This window comes from Mesoplodon bidens (genome assembly GCF_964165515.1).
Source record: "Mesoplodon bidens genome assembly, chromosome: 1".
In the NCBI taxonomy this organism is placed as follows: Eukaryota; Metazoa; Chordata; class Mammalia; order Artiodactyla; family Ziphiidae; genus Mesoplodon; species Mesoplodon bidens.
In genome coordinates this window covers 86,998,538-87,019,606 of record NC_138176.1, presented here as the reverse complement: position 1 = coordinate 87,019,606, position 21,069 = coordinate 86,998,538, and the positions used below count along the sequence as shown (strand labels likewise).

At 36.7% G+C, this 21,069-nt stretch overlaps 1 long non-coding RNA gene across 1 annotated transcript in view; it reads right to left on the bottom strand.

Moving 5' to 3' along the window:
- Positions 1-17,356, bottom strand: part of LOC308620929 — a 63,315-nt gene extending 45,959 nt beyond the window's left edge. The window contains exons 1-2 of the long non-coding RNA XR_014016360.1: positions 17,269-17,356; positions 15,629-15,679 (exon numbers count right to left, since the gene is read on the bottom strand). This is a non-coding gene — a long non-coding RNA (uncharacterized lncRNA). The remainder of the gene's footprint in view (positions 1-15,628; positions 15,680-17,268) is intronic.
- Between the last annotated feature and the right edge of the window lie 3,713 nt (positions 17,357-21,069).

Sequence of the window (21,069 nt, the reverse complement as noted above, 5' to 3'; positions counted from 1 at the left end):
CGTAAAACAGATAGCTAGTGGGAAGCAGCCGCATAGAACAGGGAGATCAGCTCGGTGCTTTGTGACCACCTAGAGAGTGGGATAGGAAGGGTGGGAGGGAGGGAGACGCAAGAGGGAAGAGATATGGGAACATATGTTTATGTATAACTGATTCACTTTGTTATAAAGCAGAAGCTAACACACCATTGTAAAGCAATTATACTCCAATAAAGATGTAAAAAAAAGAATTATTAATGCAATTATTATTGCATCTACAATCATTTAGTAAAACGGTTATTGTTCTCTATAATGCTTCTTTTACCCAAATAAATTTTTTAATTGTTTTTTTTCCTTTTGGTAGAGTTCTACTTACTTCTGAGTTAAAATAAAATCCAAACTTCTCTTAATTTGTAAGGGAAACTGGGCAGTATTCTATTGCTTACTGAGGGAAATCGTAAATTCTTTAATATTCCTCTCAGGGAGAAATGTCAACTTTCTGGGATCTGAGATTATTTTAAGTACTTTATCTTATACACCCAGAATGTCCCCAGGCTTCCTAAAACAGAGTTTACAAATGAGGCCCCATTAACTGTACAGATCCGAATTTCCTTGGGTCATTAGTCCCCATATGCTGCCTAGCCTCCATCCCATCCCTGAGGCCAGCTATACAATCCATCCTGCTCTCTCTCCAGGGTGGGTCTCAGTTGTGCTCCTCCACCGTCATCTCCTCTCAGAGCAGAAGGGAGAAAGCTTCCCTCCCACACTCAAGCCTATGTTACATTTGGTTGTTTTAGTCCCTGAAGAAGCACTTGGTTATCCCCAATTTGGTAAAGTTCCCTAGAAGTCTGTTAGCTTCTGCTTTCTCTCTACAAGATCTCTGTTGTCCTGTGGGTTGAAGAATAGAAATGATTAGGTTTCTCCATTTCCCAGTCTCTCCATCCCAGGAAACAGCATGGATCTTGACTGCATGCATATCATCAACTAATGTGGAGAGGTCATGGGGGGATGGGGTGCTGTCAGGCTATCAGGCTCAGCTGGTACCTCCTTTCTACACTGAGTTGTTACTGCCTGTTAACTTATGGTCATGCTGAGTGACTTCTAAGTGGCAGGGATGTCTTCCCAACAGGTACTTGTTTTAATTTTATTTTAGCTTATTATTTAACTAATCTCACTTTTACCCATGACTGTCAGAATTAAACAAAATCTGTTACGTAGGAAACATTAAACCTTTATTTGTTAAAAATTACTTCATTGAAAATGCTTTCAAAATAAGGGAAATCCAAGACAAAAATGATCAAATATCCCATGCTGAATTAAAAGCTGTGTTTTCATTTGCCCAGGTTACCATCCAGTGCATCTTTTAGTGTGTCTGTAACTTATTTTTAAACATGGAAAGAGGTGTGGAAGGAAAACCCTCTGTGCGATCAAGATGTACTTTGAGGGACTTCTCTGGTGGCACAGTGGTTGGGACTCTGTACTCCCAACGCAAGTGGCCTGGGTTCGATCCCTGGTCAGGGAACTAGATTCCCACATGCATGTTGCAACTAAAAGTTCACATGTCACAACTAAGGAGCAGGTGATCCGCAACTAAGACACGGCACAACCAAATAAATAAATAAGATGTACTTTGATTATAATGTTAATTTGCAGATTGTTTTCAAATAGGATGAGTAATTTCTTTGAAAACTTTCTTTTTTCTCTTAAATTCTGGCTCCCAAAGACATGAAACATACAGATGCTTCATGACATTTTTCCTCTTTTTTTTTTTTTTTTTTTTTTGCGGTACGCGGGCCTCTCACTGCTGTGACCTCCCCCGCTGCGGAGCACAGGCTCCAGACGCGCAGGCCCAGCGGCCATGGCTCACGGGCCCAGCCGCTCCGCGGCACGTGGGATCCTCCCGGACCGGGGCACGAACCCGCGTCCCCTGCATCGGCAGGCGGACTCCCAACCACTGCGCCACCAGGGAAGCCCTCCTCTTTTTTTTAACCACCCAAGTATAAATATTTTTCTTCATCGTTCTTCAGGCAGACTCATGAAGGACCTGCTTGTGGCAGCAAGACTGTGGCGTTAGTGTTGTTTCTCGGCCTCCAAGCACCTTCTTTGAGCCCCTGGCTCCTCTTGTTTGTTCAAAGATCTTGGTGTAATAAGTGATATTTAAAAAGTGATATTCCCTGCTGTAGCCTCCTTCACTCTGTCTTCCTGTATTACATGCTATTTTGATTACAGCATGTTCTCTGCAGCTGCTTCCCTCAGATTTTGTTCTGTTTCTCTCGTGAAAGCTTTTATGTCAGCCTTCATCTATATGCTCATGGCTCATAGGGAGAAGTGACTCCTTTGGAAACTGATTTGTCTGTCTCATATTTTGTTGTAATGTTCCAATTCTGCTTTTCTTGAGATTTCAAGTCTCTCAGACACATTACTTGTTTCTTTACAGGACAGAGGAGTTTTGAGTTGGGTAGAAAAGAATGAGAAAGGAGAGAGATTCATTTGTCCTTATAACCCATATTCAAATATTTTTAGTACCTGGCAAGCACTGGTCAGATAAAGAAGATATGGTCTAATATGTGTAAAATAGATAACTAAGGAGAACCTGCTGTAGAGCACAGGGAACTCTACTTCACTTTGCTGTACAGTAGAAACTAACACAACATTGTAAAACAACTATAACCCAATTTAAAAAAAAGAGAGAGAGAAGAAGATATGGTATTGTTTTCCCATAAGGTACAACCTGAGGTGGGGGTGGGGGTGAGGGCAGGTGCAGATCAATGAACAGAATTTAGTAACTGGGAAGGAAAGGGACACGTACGTTGCTTTAAGTGACCGACTGGAGGGGTGGGATAGGGAGGGTGGGAGGCAGGGAGACGCAAGAGGGAAGGGATATGGGAACCGATGTATATGTCTAACTGATTCACTTGGTTATAAAGCAGAAACTAAGGAAAAAAAAAAACTCAGGCTCTGGTCCTTGGGAAGTCTGCTCAGTGAGACTGACATCCAAGTGGAGATCTGACAGCTGAGTGGGAGTTAGCTTGGCAAAATCAAAAGGCTTGTTCCACGGGAAAGAAAGATTTGATGTGAGGGAAAGCAGGATCAACTCAAATTTCTAAAAGGAGTGCACGCAGTGAGGCTCAAGCATGTGAGAGTAGAGTGGTAAGCAAAGGGGGGTCTTCTAAACAATGTTCAGAAGAGGGACTTTTTCCTGAGGGAAAACAGTCTCTAGGAGAGAGATAGGAAGTGTTATAAGTAGGGAAATGACAGGATCACTGTGTTATTGCCTTGAGAGTAAATACTGGGTGTGGGAAGCTAGAGGATAGGAAGCTGTTTTACATAATCTAGGTAAAATATGCTGGTGGTCTGAACCAAAAGGTAGTGGCAGTGTTTGGGGAGCAGTGAGTAGGTTGGAGAGATACTTTGGCAGTAAGATCGACAGGACTTAAGGAATAATTCTGAATGTAGATGAGGGAGAGGGATTTTCTTGGATGACATATGGGTTTCCAGCTTCAACAAATAGGTAGATGTTGACACCTTTCATTGGGTCAGAGAACACGTGAGGAAGAGTGGGTTTGAATTCAGTTTGAAAAACAGTGTGGTTTTCTGTGTGTGAAGGTTAGGAGTGGACATAAACATATAAGGATACAGAGCTCAGGACTGGAAGTACAGGTGGGGAATTATCAACAGCAATTGGTGCAGATCCACAATTCCAAATCTCAGATGCTCTGAAAACTGAAAATATTTTGTTTAGAAGTTTCTTGCAAATGCCTTTGTAAGCGAAGTCTGACAAACTGATTTAAACTTAAAAAAAATCTTTAGGGCTTCCCTGGTGGCGCAGTGGTTCAGTGTCCGCCTGCCGATGGAGGGGACACGGGTTCGTGCCCCGGTTCGGGAAGATCCCACATGCCACGGAGCGGCTGGGCCCGTGAGCCATGGCCGCTGAGCCTGCGCGTCCGGAGCCTGTGCTCCGCAGCGGGAGAGGCCACAACGGTGAGAGGCCCGCGAACCGCACCAAAAAAAAAAAAAAAAAAATCTTTATTAACCCCAGGAGTATGATTATTTATACCTGTTGCTTTGGAAATGTTAATGTATTCAATTATGGGGTACTGTTTAAATCCTGCTGTTGGTATTGGTAATAGTATATGCAAGTGCCTTAGATTTCTAAAATCTAAAAAGAAAATCTAATTCGGAACTATCTGGTCTCAAGTGTTTGTGGACTATAATTGAAGTCCCGTGAGTGGCTAAGATCCCTGAAGGATTATGTGAGCTAATGAGTCCTGTCATGGATGTGGTGAACTGTCACTCCATATCTATTCCAAACTCTGCTCTGCTTTACAGAAACTTGAAAGTGAGAAACTCCCTTTTCTCCTTGGAAGCTGCTGTTTGGGATGTAATTTCACAAGACAAATGCACCTCTTCAAGATTTGGAGATAAAAGTGAGGTGGAGACTGCCCTCTAAGGTGTTACTGGTGAGCAGGCCCACAGAGGGTGGGAGAGTCTGGCCTTGGTGGTAGCGACCTGAATGTGCTGTTCTCCCTTTACGGGAGTTCATGACTACGGTAATGGAGGAAGTTACAGATATCAACTACAACCTTGTGAATAGTTGTAAAGTAGAGCCTGTGGTAGCTACTCATATGTATTAGTATAATATATTTAAGCATTATAAAGTATGTATAAAGCACATGTTCTGTGTATGCTTTTCCTTTGTCTCCTTTCTTTTTTCCTTCCCATTTAATATATGGTGTATGGATGATGGCCAACTTTATAATTTTGTCCATAGGTATAGCCTATCAAAATAGTACTGTGACTAAACGAAAGCACAATTGAGTATTCATCCAGGGTGGATGCAGTAACTCATGGGACTTTGGGTCTCTTTTTCATGAGAGATGAGCTTCTTTTAATGTGTATGAAGCATAGTTCCATCATTTTCAGTGGGAGTATGTTGTTCCTGGTGTTGTTCTGTTTTTCAGCTTTATTGAGGAATAAGTGGCAAATTAAAATTGTATATATTTATGGTGTACAATGTGATGTTTTGATACATATATATATATATATATATATGTGTGTTGTGAACTGATTACTATAATCAAGTTAATTAACACACTCATCACCTCACTGGTTACCTTTTTTTGTGGTGAGAACATTTAAGATACACTCTCTTAGTAAACTTCAAGTACATAATACAATACCATTAACTCTGGTCACCATGGTGTACATCAGTGCTCCAGAACTTATTTCTCTTGCATAACTAAAACTTTGTACACTTTGACCAACATCTCCACATTTCCCTTATCCCTCAGTCCATGGCAACCAACATTCTACTTTCTGCTTCTATGAGTTCAACTTTTTTAGATCCCACATACAAGTGAGATCACGCAGTATTTGTCTTTCTATACCTGCCTTACTTCATTTAGCAAAATGTCCTCCAGATTCATCAATGTTGTCGCAAACGTGAGGAACTGACAGGATTTCCTTTTTACAGTGGGGTAATATTCCATTGTGTATATATGCACATACATACAATTTCTTTTTTTAAAAAATTGAAGTACGGTTGATTTATAATATTGTGTTAGTTTCAAGTGTACAGCAAAGTGATATGGTTATTTTTCCAGATTTTATTCCAGTATAGGTTATTACAGGATACTGAATATAATTCCCTGTGTTATACAGTAAATTCTTGTTGCTTATCTATTTTACATATAGTAGTTTGTATCTGTTAATCCCATACTCCTAATTTGTCTCTCCCACCACTCCTCTTTTACAACCATAAGTTTGTTTTCTATGTGTGTCTGTTTGTTTTGTATGTATATTTATTTGTATCATTTTTTAGATTCTACATATAAGTGATATCATATAGTATCTGTCTTTCTCTCTCCGACTTACTTCACTAAGTATAATATTCTCTAGGTCCATTCATGTTGCTGAAAATGGCAATATTTCATTCTCTTTTGTGGCTGAGTAATATTCCATTGTATATATATAACACATCTTCTTACACAATCGTCAGTTGATGGGCACTTGGGTTGCTTCCATGTCTTGGTATTGTAAATAGTGCTGCTATGAACTTTGGGGTACATGTATCTTATTAAATTAATGTTTTCATTTTTTTCCAGATATACACCCAGGACTGAGATTGCTGGATCATATGGTAGCTCTATTTTTTAGTTTTTTAAGGACCCTCCATATTGTTTTCCACAGTGGAGGTTTACATTTACATTCCTGACAACAGTGTATGAGTGTTGCCTTTTCTCCACACCCTCTGCAGTATTATTATCTATTATTTATAGACTTTATGGATTATAGCCATTCTGACCAGAGTGAGGTGATACCTCATTGTGGTTTTGATTTGCATTTCTCTAATAATTAGCAATGTTGGGCATCTATTCATGTGCCTGTTGGCCATCTGTATGTGTTCTTTGGAAAAAAGTCCATTTAGGTCTTCTGCACATTTTTTGATTGGGTTGTTTTCTTTTCTTTTCATTTTTTGATATTGAGCTGTGTGAACTGTTTGTATATTGGGATATTAACCCCTTGTCAGTCTCATCCTTTGCAAATATTTTCTCCCATTCTGAGGGTTGTCTTTTCATCTTGTTTGTAGTTTCCTTTGCTGTGCAAAAGTTTTTAAGTTTCATTAGGTCCCATTTGTTTATTTTTGTTTTTATTTCCATTACTCTAGGAAGTGGATCAAAAAAGATCTTGATGTGATTTATGTCAAAGAGTGTTCTTCCTACGTTTTCCTCTAAGAGTTTTATAGTGTCCTGTCTTATATTTAGGTCTCAAGTCCATTTTGAGTTTATTTTTGCGTATGGTGTTAGGGAGTGTTCTAATTTCATTCTTTTACATGTAGCAGTCCAGTTTTCCCAGCACCACTTATTAAAGAGACTGTCTTTTCTCCATTGTATATCCTTGCCTCCTTTGTCATAGAGTAGTTGACCATAGGTGTGTGGGTTTATATTTGGGCTTTCTATCCTGTTCCATTGATCTATATTTCTGTTTTTGTGTCAGTACCATATTGTCTTGATTACTGTAGTTTTGTAGTATAGTCTGAAGTCAGGGAGTCTGATTCCTCCAGCTCCGTTCTTTTCCCTCAAAATTGCTTCAGTTATTTGGGGTCTTTTCTGTCTCCATACAAGTTTTAACATTTTTTGTTCCAGTACTGTAAAAAATACCATTGGTAAATTGATAGGGATTGCATTGAATCTGTAGATTGTTCTGGGTAGTATAGTCATTTTCACAATATTGATTCTTCCAATCCATGAACATGGTATATCTCTCCATCTGTTTTTGTCATCTTTGATTTCTTTCATCAGTGTCTTATAGTTTTCTGAGTACAGGTCTTTTATCTACTTAGGTAGGTTTCCTCCTAGGTATTTTTTTTTGTTGCAGTGGTGAATGGGATTGTTTCCTTAATTTCTCTATCTGATCTTTCATTGTTAGTGCATAGGAATGCAAGAGATTTCTGTGCATTAATTTTGTATCCTGAAACTTTACCAAATTCATTGATCAGCTCTAGTAATTTTCTGGTGGCATCTTTAGGATTATCTATGTATAGTATCATGTCATCTGTAAACAGTGACAGTTTTACTTTTTCTTTTCCAATTTGGATTCTTTTATCTCATTTTCTTCTCTGATTTCTGTAGTTAGGGCTTCCAAAACTATGTTGAATAATAGTGGTAAGAGTGGACATCCTTGTCTTGTTTCTGATCTTATAGGAAATGCTTTCATTTTCTCACCATTTAGAATGATGCTTGCTGTAGGTTTGTTGTATATGGCCTTTATTATGGAGGTAGGTTCCCTGTATGCCCACTTTCTGGAGAGTTTTTGTCATAAATTGGTGTTGAATTCTGTCAAAAGCTTTTTCTGCATCGTTGAGATGATAATATGGTTTTTAGTCTTCAGTACGTTAATATGGTGTATCACATTGATTGCTCTGCGTACACTGAAGAATCCTTGCATCCCTGGGATAAATCCCACTTAATCATGGTGAATGAGCCTTTTAATGAGTTGTTGGATTCTGTTTGCTAGTATTTTGTTGAGGATTTTTGCATCTATCTTCATCAGTGATATTGGTCTGTAATTTTCTTTTTTTGTAGTATCTTTGTCTGGTTTTGGTATCAGAGTGATGATGGCCTTGAACAATGAGTTTGGAAGTGTTCCTTCCTCTGCAATATTTTGAAAGAGTTTGAGAAGGATGGGTGTTAGCTCTTCTCTAAATGTTTGATAGAATTCACCTGTGAAGCCATCTGGTCCTGGACTTTTGTTTGTTGGAAGATTTTCAATCATAGTTTCAATTTCAATACTTGTGATTGGTCTGTTCATATTTTCTATTTCTTCCTGGTTCAGTCTTGGAAGGTTATACCTTTCTAAGTATTTGTCTGTTTCTTCCAGGTTCTCCATTTTACTGGCATAGAGTTGCTTGTAGTAGTCTCTTATGTTGCTTTATATTTCTGTGGTGTCCATTGTAACTTCTCCTTTTTCCTTTCTAATTTTAGTAATTTGAGTCTTGTCCCTCTTTTTCTTGATGAGTGTGGTCAAAGGTTTATCTTCTCAAAGAAGCAGCTTTTAGCTTTATTGATCTTTGCTATTGTTTTCTGTGTTTGTATTTCATTTATTTCTGCTCTGATCTTTATGATTTCTTTCCTTCTGCTAACTTTGGGTTTTGTTTGTTCTTCTTTCTCTCGTTCCTTCAGGTGTAAGTTTAGATTGTTTATTTGAGATTTCTTTTGTTTCTTGAGGTAGGATTGTATTGCTATAAACTTCCCTCTTAGAACGGATTTTGCTGTATCCCATAGGTTTTGGATCATCATGTTTTCATTGTCATTTGTCTCTAGGTATTTTTTGATTTCCTCTTTGATTTCTTCAATGATCTCTTGGTTATTTAGTAACGTATTGTTTAGCCTCCATCTGTTTGTGTTTTTTACGGTTTTTTCCATGTAATTTATTTCTAATCTCATAGTGTTGTGGTTGGAAAAGATGCTTGATATGATTTCAATTTTCTTAAATTTACTGAGGCTTGATTTGTGACCCAAGATGTGAGCTATCCTGGAGAATGTTCCGTGTGCACTTGAGTACAAAGTGTAACCTGCTGTTTTGGATGGAATGTCCTATAGATATCAATTAAATCTATCTGGTCTGTTTTGTCAGTTAAAGCTTGTGTTTCCTTCTTAGTTTTCTGTCTGGATGATTATGTCCATTGGTGTAAATGAGGTGTTTAATTCCCCACTATTACTCTGTTACTGTCCATCTCCTTTTTTTATAGCTGTTAGCATTTGCCTTATGTATTGTGGTGCTCCTATGTTGGGTGCATGTATAATTGTTATATCTTCTTCTTGGACTGATCCCTTGATCATTATGTAGTGTCCTTCCTTGTCTCTTGTAACATTCTTTATTTTAAAGTCTATTTTATCTGATATGAGTATTGCTATTCCAGCTTTCTTTTGATTTCCATTTGCATGGAATATCTTTTTTCCATCCCCTCACTTTCAGTCTGTATGTCCTAGATCTAAAGTGGGTCTCTCATAGACAGCATATGTATGGGTCTTGTTTTTCTATCCATTCGGTGAGCCTGTGTCTTTTGGTTGGAGCACTTAATCCATTCATGTTTAAGGTAATTATCAATATGTATTTTCTGTTGACATTTTCTTAATTGTTTTGGCTTTGTTTTTGTAGGTCCTTTTCTTCTCTTGTGTTTCCCACTTAGAGAAGTTCCTTTAGCATTTGTTGTACAACTGCTTTGGTGGTGCTGAATTCTGTTAGCTTTTGCTTGTCCATAAAGCTTTTGATTTCTCCATTGAATCTGAATGAGATCCTTGCCGGGTAGAGTAATCTTAGTTGTAGGTTCTTCCCTTTCTTTGCTTTAAATATGTCATGCCACTCCCTTCTGGCTTGTATAATAGTTGTTGAGAAATCAGCTGTTAATCTTATGGGAGTTCCCTTGTATGTCATTTGACGTTTTTGTCTTGTTGCTTTTAATACTTTTTCTTTGTCTTTAATTTTTGTCAGTTTGATTACTATGTGTCTCAGCATGCTTCTCCTTGGGTTTGTGCTGGCTGGGACACTCTGTGCTTCCTGAACTTGGGTGGCTAATTCCTTTCCCATGTTAGGGAAGTTTTCGACTATAATCTCTTCAAATATTTTCTCGGGTTCTTTCTCTCTTCTCCTTCTGGGACCCCTATAATGTGAATATTGGTGTGTTTAATGTTGTCTCAGAAATCTCTTAGGCTGTCTTCATTTCTTTTCATTCTTTTTTCTTTATTCTGTTCCATGACAGTGAATTCCACCATTCTGTCTTCCAGGTCACTTATCAGTTCTTCTGCCTCAGTTATTCTGCTATTGATTCCTTCTAGTGTATTTTTCATTTCAGTTATTGTATTGTTTCATCTCTGTTTGTTTGTTCTTTAATTCTTCTAGGTCTTTGTTAAACATTTCTTGCATCTTCTCGATCTTTGTCTCCATTCTTTCTCTGAGTTCCTGGATCATCTTCACTATCATTATTCTGAATTCTTTTTTGGAAGGTTGCCTATCTCAATTTCACTTAATTGTTTTTCTGGGGTTTTATCTTGTTCCTTCATGTGGTACATAGTCCTCTGCCATTTAATTTTGTCTATCTTTCTGTGAATGTGGTTCTCGTTCCACAGGATGCAAGATTTTAGTTCTTCTTCGGGAGTGTTCTAATGTCATTTATTTACAAGTAGTTGTCCAGCTTTCCTAACAACACTTGTTGAAGAGACTCTCTTTTTTCCTTTGTGTATTCTTGCCTCCTTTGTTGTAGATTACTTGTCTAAAGGTGTGTGGATTTACTTCTGGGCTGTCTACTCTGTTCCATTGATCTATATGTCTGTTTTTTGTGTTGATATCACTCTGTTTTGATTACTGTAGCTTTGTAGTATTGTCTGAAATCTTGAAGTGTTATGCCTCCAGATTTGTCCTTTTTACTCAAGATTGCTTTGGTAATTCTGGGCCGTTTTTGGTTCCTTATAAATTTTAGGATTATTTGTTCTAGTTCTGTGAAGACTGTCATGGGTATTTTGATAGGAGTTACCTTAAATCTGTATATTGTTTTGGGTAGTGGAGGCATTTTAACAGTATTAATTCTTCCAGTCCAAGAGCATGGGATATCTTTCCATTTCTTTGAATAATCTTCAATTTCCTTTTTCAGCACATGGGTCTTTCATCTCCTAGGTTAAGTTTATTCCTAGGTATTTTTTTAATGCAATTTTAAATGGGATTGATTTTTTTTTACTTTCTCTTTCTGGATATTTCATTGTTAGTGTCAAGAAATGCAAAAGATTTCTGTGTATTAATCTTGTATTATGCTATTTTGCTTAATTTATAAGGGGGATATGAATTTCACATCCTCCAATTCTGCCATCTTGACCTCTCTCTCTCTACATTTTCTTTATCCATTCATTTTTCAATTGACACAGGTTAATTCCATATCTTTGCTATTGTGACTAATGCTGCAATGAACATGAAAGTGCAGATATCACTTCAAGATACTGCTTTCATTCCTTTTGGACATATACTCAGAAGGGGTATATATTACTGGGTCATATGGTAGTATTTTTAATTTTTTGAGGACCCTCTGTACTGCTCTTCATAATGGCTGTACCAACAGTGCACAAGGATTCTTTTTTCTCTGCATCCTTGCCAATAATTTTTATCTTTTGTCTTTTTGATAACAACCATTCTACCAAGAGGTAATATCTCATTGTGGTTTTGATTTGCATTTCCCTGATAATTAGTGATTTGTGCATTTTTCATATACCTGTTGGCCATTTATATGTCTTCCTTTTAGAAATGTCTATTTGGGTCCTCTTCCCACTTTTAAATGATCTGTTTAGGTTATATGTTTGTTTGTTTGCTATTGAATTTTTGCTAGCATTTAAGTGTGGATGGAAGAATGTATTTGGGTATTGAGTAACCAATGGAATATAGATCCAACTCATTCTATTCTAATATGCCATCCTTACTTCAGAGGCTAGAAGGCCAAAACTACATTTTCCATACTCCTTTGCATTTAGGATTCTGGATATGATTTGGATTCTACCAGTTGGATGTCCCTATGTGAGATTTAGAAAGTAAAAGTAAAGTGAGGGTAATTCTGCTGCTGTGTATGCTGCTTCAGTTTTAAGAACCATCTGAAAGTGGCATCTTTCCCATTCTGGAGTCAGTAGATGAACAAGTGGCACCTTCACAATTCGACAAATGGCTTCCTGGTTTAAGGGACAGTCTTTTGTTTTGTGTCCTTGAAGATGTTTCTGAAAGTTCAACCTTGAGTCTGTTTCTTAGACTTTCCCAATGACTCTGTAGGTAATTTAATACCCTGTAGCAAATTCCTTACTGCTTACAGTAGCTAGAGAAAACTTTGTTTTCTGCAGTGAATTCCAAGTGATAAAATTGCTCAGGGCAAACTCTGAGAGAAAACAATTTATGACTCATGATAAGAGGAGAGAACTCCACAAAAATGAAATGGAGTAAACAGAGAAGAGAAAGGGGAAAAAATAGTGTAATGTCATGGAAGGCAATAGGAAAGAAATCAGCAACAGATTTAACATAGGCCATGCCATGGACGGTAAGAAAAATCATTTTTCTATCATTGTTGTCAGAATAGGCAAACTGAGGGCATTTTTTTTTGTTTTTACCCTCTAGTGTTTCTAGTGAATATATGATAAAACATGGCACAGGCTTATCACAGAAATCAGAATAAAGCCAGCTTTGTGGAACCCTTCTTCTAGAGAAGAGGAATAGGAAGAGAGGCTTGTTCTATCAAGAGAGAATTGATAAAAGATAGGCTCTAGGAAACTCACTGCTCCATGGCTCACTTATCCATTTAGGGTCAGGGCAGTCTGTAGCTTTGGGAAACCATGTTTCTTGATATTCTCACTGCTCAATAGCCATCCACAAAAGCAGCTCACTCAAATTTCTTTGGTATTGGGCAAGTACGCACAACTAAAGATATGCTGGCCTCCTGTTTGCACTCTATTCTGACCAGTTAAAAGATTATGACTACCATATACTTTGCTTTCAACATGATAGAAACAACTCATAGTTGCATAGGTGTTAGCAATCTTGTGTATTTCTTTCATACTCTTCAACTATTTCACCTCTTACAGCACCCCTTATTCCTCTACATTTTTGTCTCCATCAGGTTGCCATTATATTATTTAGAGCTTACTTGGGCTGCTGTATATATCAGTTAAAAGCCTTTTTAAAAAATATAGAAACTTAGAAATTTTCCCTTCCAATCTTTAATATGAATCTTCTAATGATTTCATTTACCTGCTACTTTTGTTTCATAGTAATGGCCATTTTGTCTTTGGTATCTTCTTCTAGAGAGGATCATAGATACCACAGTATTAACTCCTGTACTACCAAAAAGCCTCTATGTAACCTACAATATCAAAAGCACACTATTATAGTTACCACTTACTAAGATGAAGTCAAGCTGGGATTATCACAGTCACTGTGAAATTTACAGATAATTATGATGGCACATATTCTACTGTTCCATATTTCTAGCATTTAGAATAATGCCTAAACCAAAAAGGTACTTGTTAATTATTTGACATCCATTGACTTCCTCTCATAAAGATTATTTTAGCTTCATGGTCTATTTTTTTTTTTTTTTTTTTTTTTTTTTTGCAGTACACGGGCCTCTCACTGCTGTGGCCTCTCCGTTGTGGAGCACAGGCTCCGGACGCGCAGGCTCAGCAGCCATGGCTCACGGGCCCAGCCGCTCCGCAGCATGTGGGATCTTCCCGGACCAGGGCATGAACCCGTGTCCCCTGCATTGGCAGGCAGACTCTCAACCACTGCGCCACCTGGGAAGCCCCTATTTGCATTCTTTAGTTCTTTACCAGGACAATGTCATCCTCAAGCCTATAGTAATTATGCTTTATTGTGATTTTCTTCTTCTAGGCCATTTATTCAAATGCTTGGTGGAAATGACCCCAGATGAAACTGGCAGACTGTGCTATTAGCATTTAGAAAAGTACTCATTTGCTCCTTTTGTTTTCTATTTCTTGGACAACATTCTATTTCTTAGGGTTAGGGTTAGGGTCTTAGAATTCATTATTAAAATATCCCAATGCTAATTTTTAAAGAAGGCCTTAATTAGGGGAACTTATCAATTTTTGCTAGTCTGAATATAATATGTAGTCTAGATTTCACTTGCCCACATGTTTATTCTTCAGATTTCTACTATATTAAAATAGGCATTGTGGGAAAAATCCTATTGTCTCTCACTTATCACTTTAGATAAATGAAACTGAGATTAGTCTACTAAACATGGCATTCACAGAAACAACTCAATAGCAGAGGGACAGCATAGCAGGTGCTGTATTTTGGTGGGTGATAATAAATTCAATACCAATGTTTTGATAATTCTTCAGGAAGAAGTATAATCCAAAGGTGTGTCATTTTACACAGATTGAGTAGAAACTGCTACAGAAATTTACAGATTTGAATAGAATTACTCAAAGGCATACAGTACAAAAAAAGAAAGATTATTAAACAAAAAAGCCAAATGATGAAATATAACCACTGTGCCATCTTGAAATAGCTATGTGTTTTGATTTTTGAAACTTTTATAAAAAAGAAGCCTATAAATATAATACCACAATGTTCCTGCCTCTTGCATATATATGCTTGACTGTTCTGATTGGCGGGTAGGATCTATGGGTATGTGTTTATGTGTGTGTATATATATGTTAAAAATTATACACAATTAAAAATTATATATAATTTATATTATATATTAAATTATTAAAATTATATATATTAGCAAATGTGAATTTATTTTTTAAATTTTTCTTGAAATATAGTTGATTTACAATGTTATGTTAGTTACAGGTGTACAGCAAAGTGAGTCAGTTATATATATATATATATATATATATATATATATATATATATATATTCCTTTTTAGATTCTTTTCTATTATAAGTTTTTACAAGATATTGAGTATAGTTCCCTGTGCTATACAGTAGGTCTTTTTGGTTATCTATTTTATATATAGTAGTGTGTGTATTTTAATCCCAAACTCCTAATTTATCTCTCCCTCCCCCCTTTCCCCTTTGGTAACCATAAGTTTTTTTTCCATGTCTGTGAGTCTATTTTGTGGGTATAATCTATTCTTTGTATTGAGGGAAAGACAACTTTATGGGTAATCAGGCCACAGGTTTGCATCAGTAAGCCTTCTGTTGTGCACACTCTCTCTTTCTCTCTCTCATGAACATGCATGCACACACACACACCATCCCCCCCACATACACGCTCTATCATTTGATCTCCACACCCATCCACCAAATCCTACTTGATCCTCAATGCCAGCCCTGTAAGTTGGTCTTTTTTTCTGTCAGGATATCTAACATCATTTCATTTCTAAAGCTTTCCTAGAACTGAATCACTATGTGAATTAATGCTTTGAGGCTCTGTAGGTATGTGTACCTGCAAATCACCTTATTCACCCCAAAATGTAGATGTTCCTCAACAATTCTTTGGAAAACACCACCATATTCTCTTTACGCACACATCTATTAAATTGTGTCCTTTCAGTGAACTTAAGCCACAGGTGTGGACTTGGAACCTTGCTCCCCACCCCCACCCCCACCCAGGTTGTTTTACCACCGCACCCAATATTGTTTTCTGGCTCCTTACCTGCCCTGTTCAGGTCTTCTCATACATTTCTATGCAAGTGCAAGAAGGGCTCTGAAAACAAATTTTGACACAGTAATGTCTAAATAGGCATTAAACAAGTACTCTCCATGAACACTGTCTAACTATTTAGTGTACTTTTCAGCTGCTAGAGGAAACCAAGAAACACGATAACATGGTTAGGCATAAACAGGATGTTTTTAAAATAATTGCTCTTCTTTTTAAAAATTGTTATTTTAGAAAATAGGTTTTATAGGAATTATCAGGTACTTTTTGTAAGGAAAAATTTAAGACTTTGGAATAAACTAAAGAAACTACTAGATATCCTTTCAGTGGAATGCTGGAGCCTCCAGGAGATTATCTGATTCTGTAAAGGACTCTGCACCTTTCCTTGCTTTTGAACTATTTTACAACTCTCTAAATTGTAAATAGCTGATAACCATATAATAATTCTTCTAATTCTACCCATGGAAAAAGCCGCTTTGGGTCCATTTGTAAGTTCATTTCAACATTCCCTTACTTCATATAAATTAATGGGTCTGACTTCTCCTTTGAAGAAGCTGCAACATTGATCTGTTTCCCTTTTTATTTAATGAGTTAAATAAAATCTTTTGATATGTTCATTTTATATCTTTAAGAGAGTCATGGTTTTACTATCCTCTCTTAAAATTTCTCTTTTAATTCTAAGTATGGAAATTTAAAATCAAAGTTTAATATTTTAAAAGACTTCTACTGGTGTGGGTGTTTTTCCATCTTAACTTAAATAATATGAAAACACAGTTGCTATTGTCTATTTAATAGCACCATAATTACTACTGTGGTTAAACACATATACACATAAACACACAACAAAACTCTGATTTGGCTTGCTAAGAAGCAAAGAAAAAAAATGCATGATTATTATAATAGCTTATTGTGTTTTTTTGAGGAATATAGTGAGTGAGGTGATTCCATACATCCATCTTTGGCTGTTGATAGTTTATACATAGGAAACCTACCCAGAGCAAACCCTCATCCAAAGGTGTCATATGAGATGACTGTTAATAGTGAAGACCGCTTAAGGTAAAATCGTGAGGTGGTGAGGTTTAACTTGACATATCTTGTTTTTATGCAACACCTACTGGTCACTTCCTGTCCCCAAGCATATCACTTTTCCTTTCTTTTATTGAAGACACGTTTCCAAGGCTGGTATATATTTGCCTAGGAAAAGTGGAAAACAGAAAGAGTTTGGGCTTTTGTTTGAATCTGGCCTTGGTTCAAATTCCTGCTATGTGATGTGAACTGGGCAACTGGGCAACTTAATACATGTTCTGACCTCCAGTTGACAAGGAAGTAACAACTGTCAGAAGAGCATAGTATTAGATGCTGCTTATATGATGCCTAGCTCAGTATGTATGCATTCCCTTCCTCTTCTCACCCATGATGTTCACAGTTTTATGGAGGGGCAAGCAGCAAATACACTACAGCCATGCCTCATATATGTTGTGGGTTCTGTTCCAGACTCCCTCAATAAAGTGAATATTGCAATAAAGCAAGTCACATGAATTTTTTGGTTTCCTAGTGTATATAAAAGTTATATTTACACTATATTGTAGTCTTCTAAGTGTACAATAACATTATGTCTAAAAACATAATGTACATACCTTCGTTAAAAACAATTTTGTTGGAAAAGTGGTGCCAGTAGAGTTGTTCAATGAAAGGTTGCCACAAACCTTCAATTTGTAAAAAAAATCTGCAAAACATAATAAAGCAAAGCACAATCAAACAAGGTATGCCTGTAAATGTGGTTTTGTATATGCAAACCTATATGGAAATTCTTGTGAATACTAAAGTTTGACAAACCCTGATCGATTAGAGAGAGGAACAAGAGGAAAATCTATACGCTGGTTTAGAATATATTGAGTTAAACAGGATTGTCTGGTTTATGACCATATAGGCACCCAAACCTAAATTTTTCATTCCCTGTCTACATAGCCATTCACATGCTTGTCTTACAGTTTTATCCCATTCTACTTTACCATTAAGCCCCTATCATCTTAATACATGTTCAAATATTTCTTTTAAGAATTAAATGAGCTAATGTATTTGAAAGCACAAACCCAGGATGTGGCATATGGAAAGTGTTCAATAAAATTTGTTGGATTTGAAACTAAGTCTTGCTTTTTTATTAAATGCACAAAGGCACTATTCTTTTTTTAATTTTCATTTTATATTGGAGTATAGTTGATGAACAATGTTGTGTTAGTTTCAGTTGTACAGCAAAGTTATTCAGTCATACATATACATGTATCAATTCTTTTTCAAATTCTTTCCCCATTTATGTTATTACAGAATATTGAACAGTGTTCCCTGTGCTATACGGTAGGTCCTTGTTGGTTATCTATTTTAAATATAGCAGTGTATACATGTCAAAAGACACTATTCTTTGAAATAAAGTGGAGTAAAACATGGCCAAATGCTTCCTGAATTTCCAGCTTTGCCATTTTCTGTCACAGTCCTTCTGAATAGCTAAAAGTCACACACATTTGGGTTTCAGTGTCTAGACCCCTGGCCGGCTCTTAGCTGATTGCTGACCAGTCCCACTATGCTGTTAGTCACTAAGGTATTAAAATAACTGTTAATATATTCTCCCTTCGGGGATCTATGATCTTAACTGGTGAAAGAGGATCTTACCATTGCTCTAGTCTTGAGAGTCCAAGCGGCTGGCAAGAATCTCCCTCTCTCATTTTACTCCTCTCGGGCCTGCCTCTTAGGTTAGTAAATTTTGTGATGGACAAAATACAAAAAACAAAATGAAGAGATGTATAGATCCCTGACAGTAATGAGCTGCTAGTTAGACGGAAGGTGGGTTTTTTTGAGATTTTTATTTACTTATTTTTTTGTGAAAGGCAAAATTAGTGAAAACATTCTAAGTTTAAATTATTAACCTTAACACTTCTTACTTTTATGGAACACATTCTAAACATCTTCTCAGATCAGATGGAGAAGTAGGAATATATAATTATTGCTATTTTTAGTATAAAAAGAAACTAAACGGAGGAATGAAAGGATGCTTTAAAGATGTTTTTACTGACTTTTTAATTTTTTATTTATCACATCTTTAAGCAATGCATACCAATGAATCATAAATAAATAAGTTTTTCACCAATGTATACAAAACTGTACCAACTATTCCCTTTTGGCCTTTAGTTTCAATAGAAATTAATTATTCCAATAATAATTCAAGGAGAGGGGGGTTAAGTAGACTTAATTTTAGTATTGTCTTTGGATTCTCAAACATACTGAACTGTTAATCAGAATTTTATGAGAGCTGAGTCCCCTACGTGAGAAAAGCAAAGATTATGTAATCACAGGAGTTAAATTCTTCCCACTGAGCAGAAGAAAGAACTGTATTTAATTTCTGATCACTCTTTTAATATTCCCCACAGTTACAAGTACATTGGGAATACAGTGAGACCCTGATTAATAGATCTTTTAGGAATGAAATTCATCTATCAAAAAGTTTTAGAAATAGTTCAACTCAAAAATCAATATATTATTTAATCAAAGTTGCACAATCCACGGGCCTGAAGGGTCAAATCCCTGTATAGGTTCTAGTAGCCACCCCCAGCTGAAGGTTCACAAGTTTGAACTAGACAAAGTTGCGATTTCCAAATTTTATCTTCTATTCGTACATTTTCTTGCATCAACTTTTTAAAAAATTCATTGCCTTTTTTATGATTTCCTCTACTTTTCTAAAATAGGAAAGATTCTGGTATCCTTCATTCAAATACTGACCTTTATTTCCCTTTTATGCCTTTAATTTTTAATTCTATACAGTCTATGTTGGACATCTACAAGCAGGTAGACCTTTGGTGGGGCTGACAAGAGTCACTGAATCACATTTGTACACTTAGATATCAATTCCCAGGGGGTTCAGGGAGTAAAAGTGTCTGTTTTCCTTGGGTTTTGAAATTTGGAGTCTTTTTTTCCCACCATAGCTCTATCTTCTTTTTGGATCTATTCCCAGCCTCTTTCCCACTTCCCCTCTGAGCACGGAGGCAGGGTGGTGAGATAGAAAGAGTTTTGGGAGCCACACAGACCTGGGCTTGAGCTGAGTTATGAGACTTGGTTTTTCAGCTGAAAAGAAAACAATACATACTTTCTGGCTTGAGACAGAGGGAATGTATGTAAAGCCTCTGATACATTATAGACACTGAATAAATGTCAGCTGTTACTGCACATGATACAGACACTCCTTTACACAATGTAACCCGTCTCTCCACTGTATGATTGCCAACTCATATTTTCTGTTTCCCAAAACACTTGATATTAATTCAATTAGTATTTAATGCAACTCTTCTGAACCCTTAGAAAGTAGTATAATCTAGTAGTATTTTACCTCTGGTAATTAAATTTCTGACCAATAAATGTCAGAATTATCTTTTTCATTAACAGAGACATGAGTATATTCACTATTCTTAAACACTGACTGATTATCTGAATTCAGTAAACAATAGATTTAGCTGTCTTCAGGCAGAAGTTGATAAAGTATCTTTTGGGAAGAGAGATGAGAAGAGGTTCTTTTGATCTCTTTCTAGATTATAGAGCCAGAAGAGATGTTTTAAAAAGCACACTTTTTCTCCAGATGTAGAAATAGAAGGCTAGGGACCTGAATTGCCTACACTTGGAAAGCTAGGAGTTCTCAGAAAAAGCCAGGTGATCTGACTCCTTAGTTTGCTCCCAGTGGGAGGGTTGACCAGACAAACACTGTGTCTACTGCAGCTAGTTCTTTGCCCCTGTTTAGTTGCTGGAAGTTGCTGGAAGAAAGTTCCAAAGAGTGACCTAGAGATCAAGATGAGGGTAGGCTTTAGGCCATCTCTGATCCCTATCTTTGTTATATGCTCCAAAATTCTGCATAGACATCCTTCACCTCTGAGAATCAGAAATTAATTTCTCTAATTTGGGAAACTAAAGAATTCATTGGTCTTCTTTTGCTCCTTCAGAGCTGTCTGTTTTTACCTTCTTTCTTCCCTGGCTGCCTTGATTATTCTTTTAGCCAAATGTCATGGAACGTGTGGACACCTGTGGATGTGAGAATGTTCTTTTCTTCTTGTAGTCATGAATGGTTATATTTGCTTTATTTTGATTCTTAGTAGTGGGCTGCCAGGTCTAAACTGTGTTTACTTTTTACCTGCAAACTCCCCAGAGAAAGAACAGCTATTTCTTAGGGCAAATGTAGCTGTGTATATATGTTTTTCATTTTTCTATGCACAAAAGGTTATAATGCATTATAAGTTTGACATCTAGCATAAGAAATAAGAATCTCTGTGGTCCACAAAAATATCAAGTGCAATGAAAGTAAGATTACTATGATGTGGAAGACCTAGGTTCTAGTCTTATCATTTTTTCTGTGAACTTATTTCTAACATATGGTTTTATATCATTTCTGACATCTTATAACA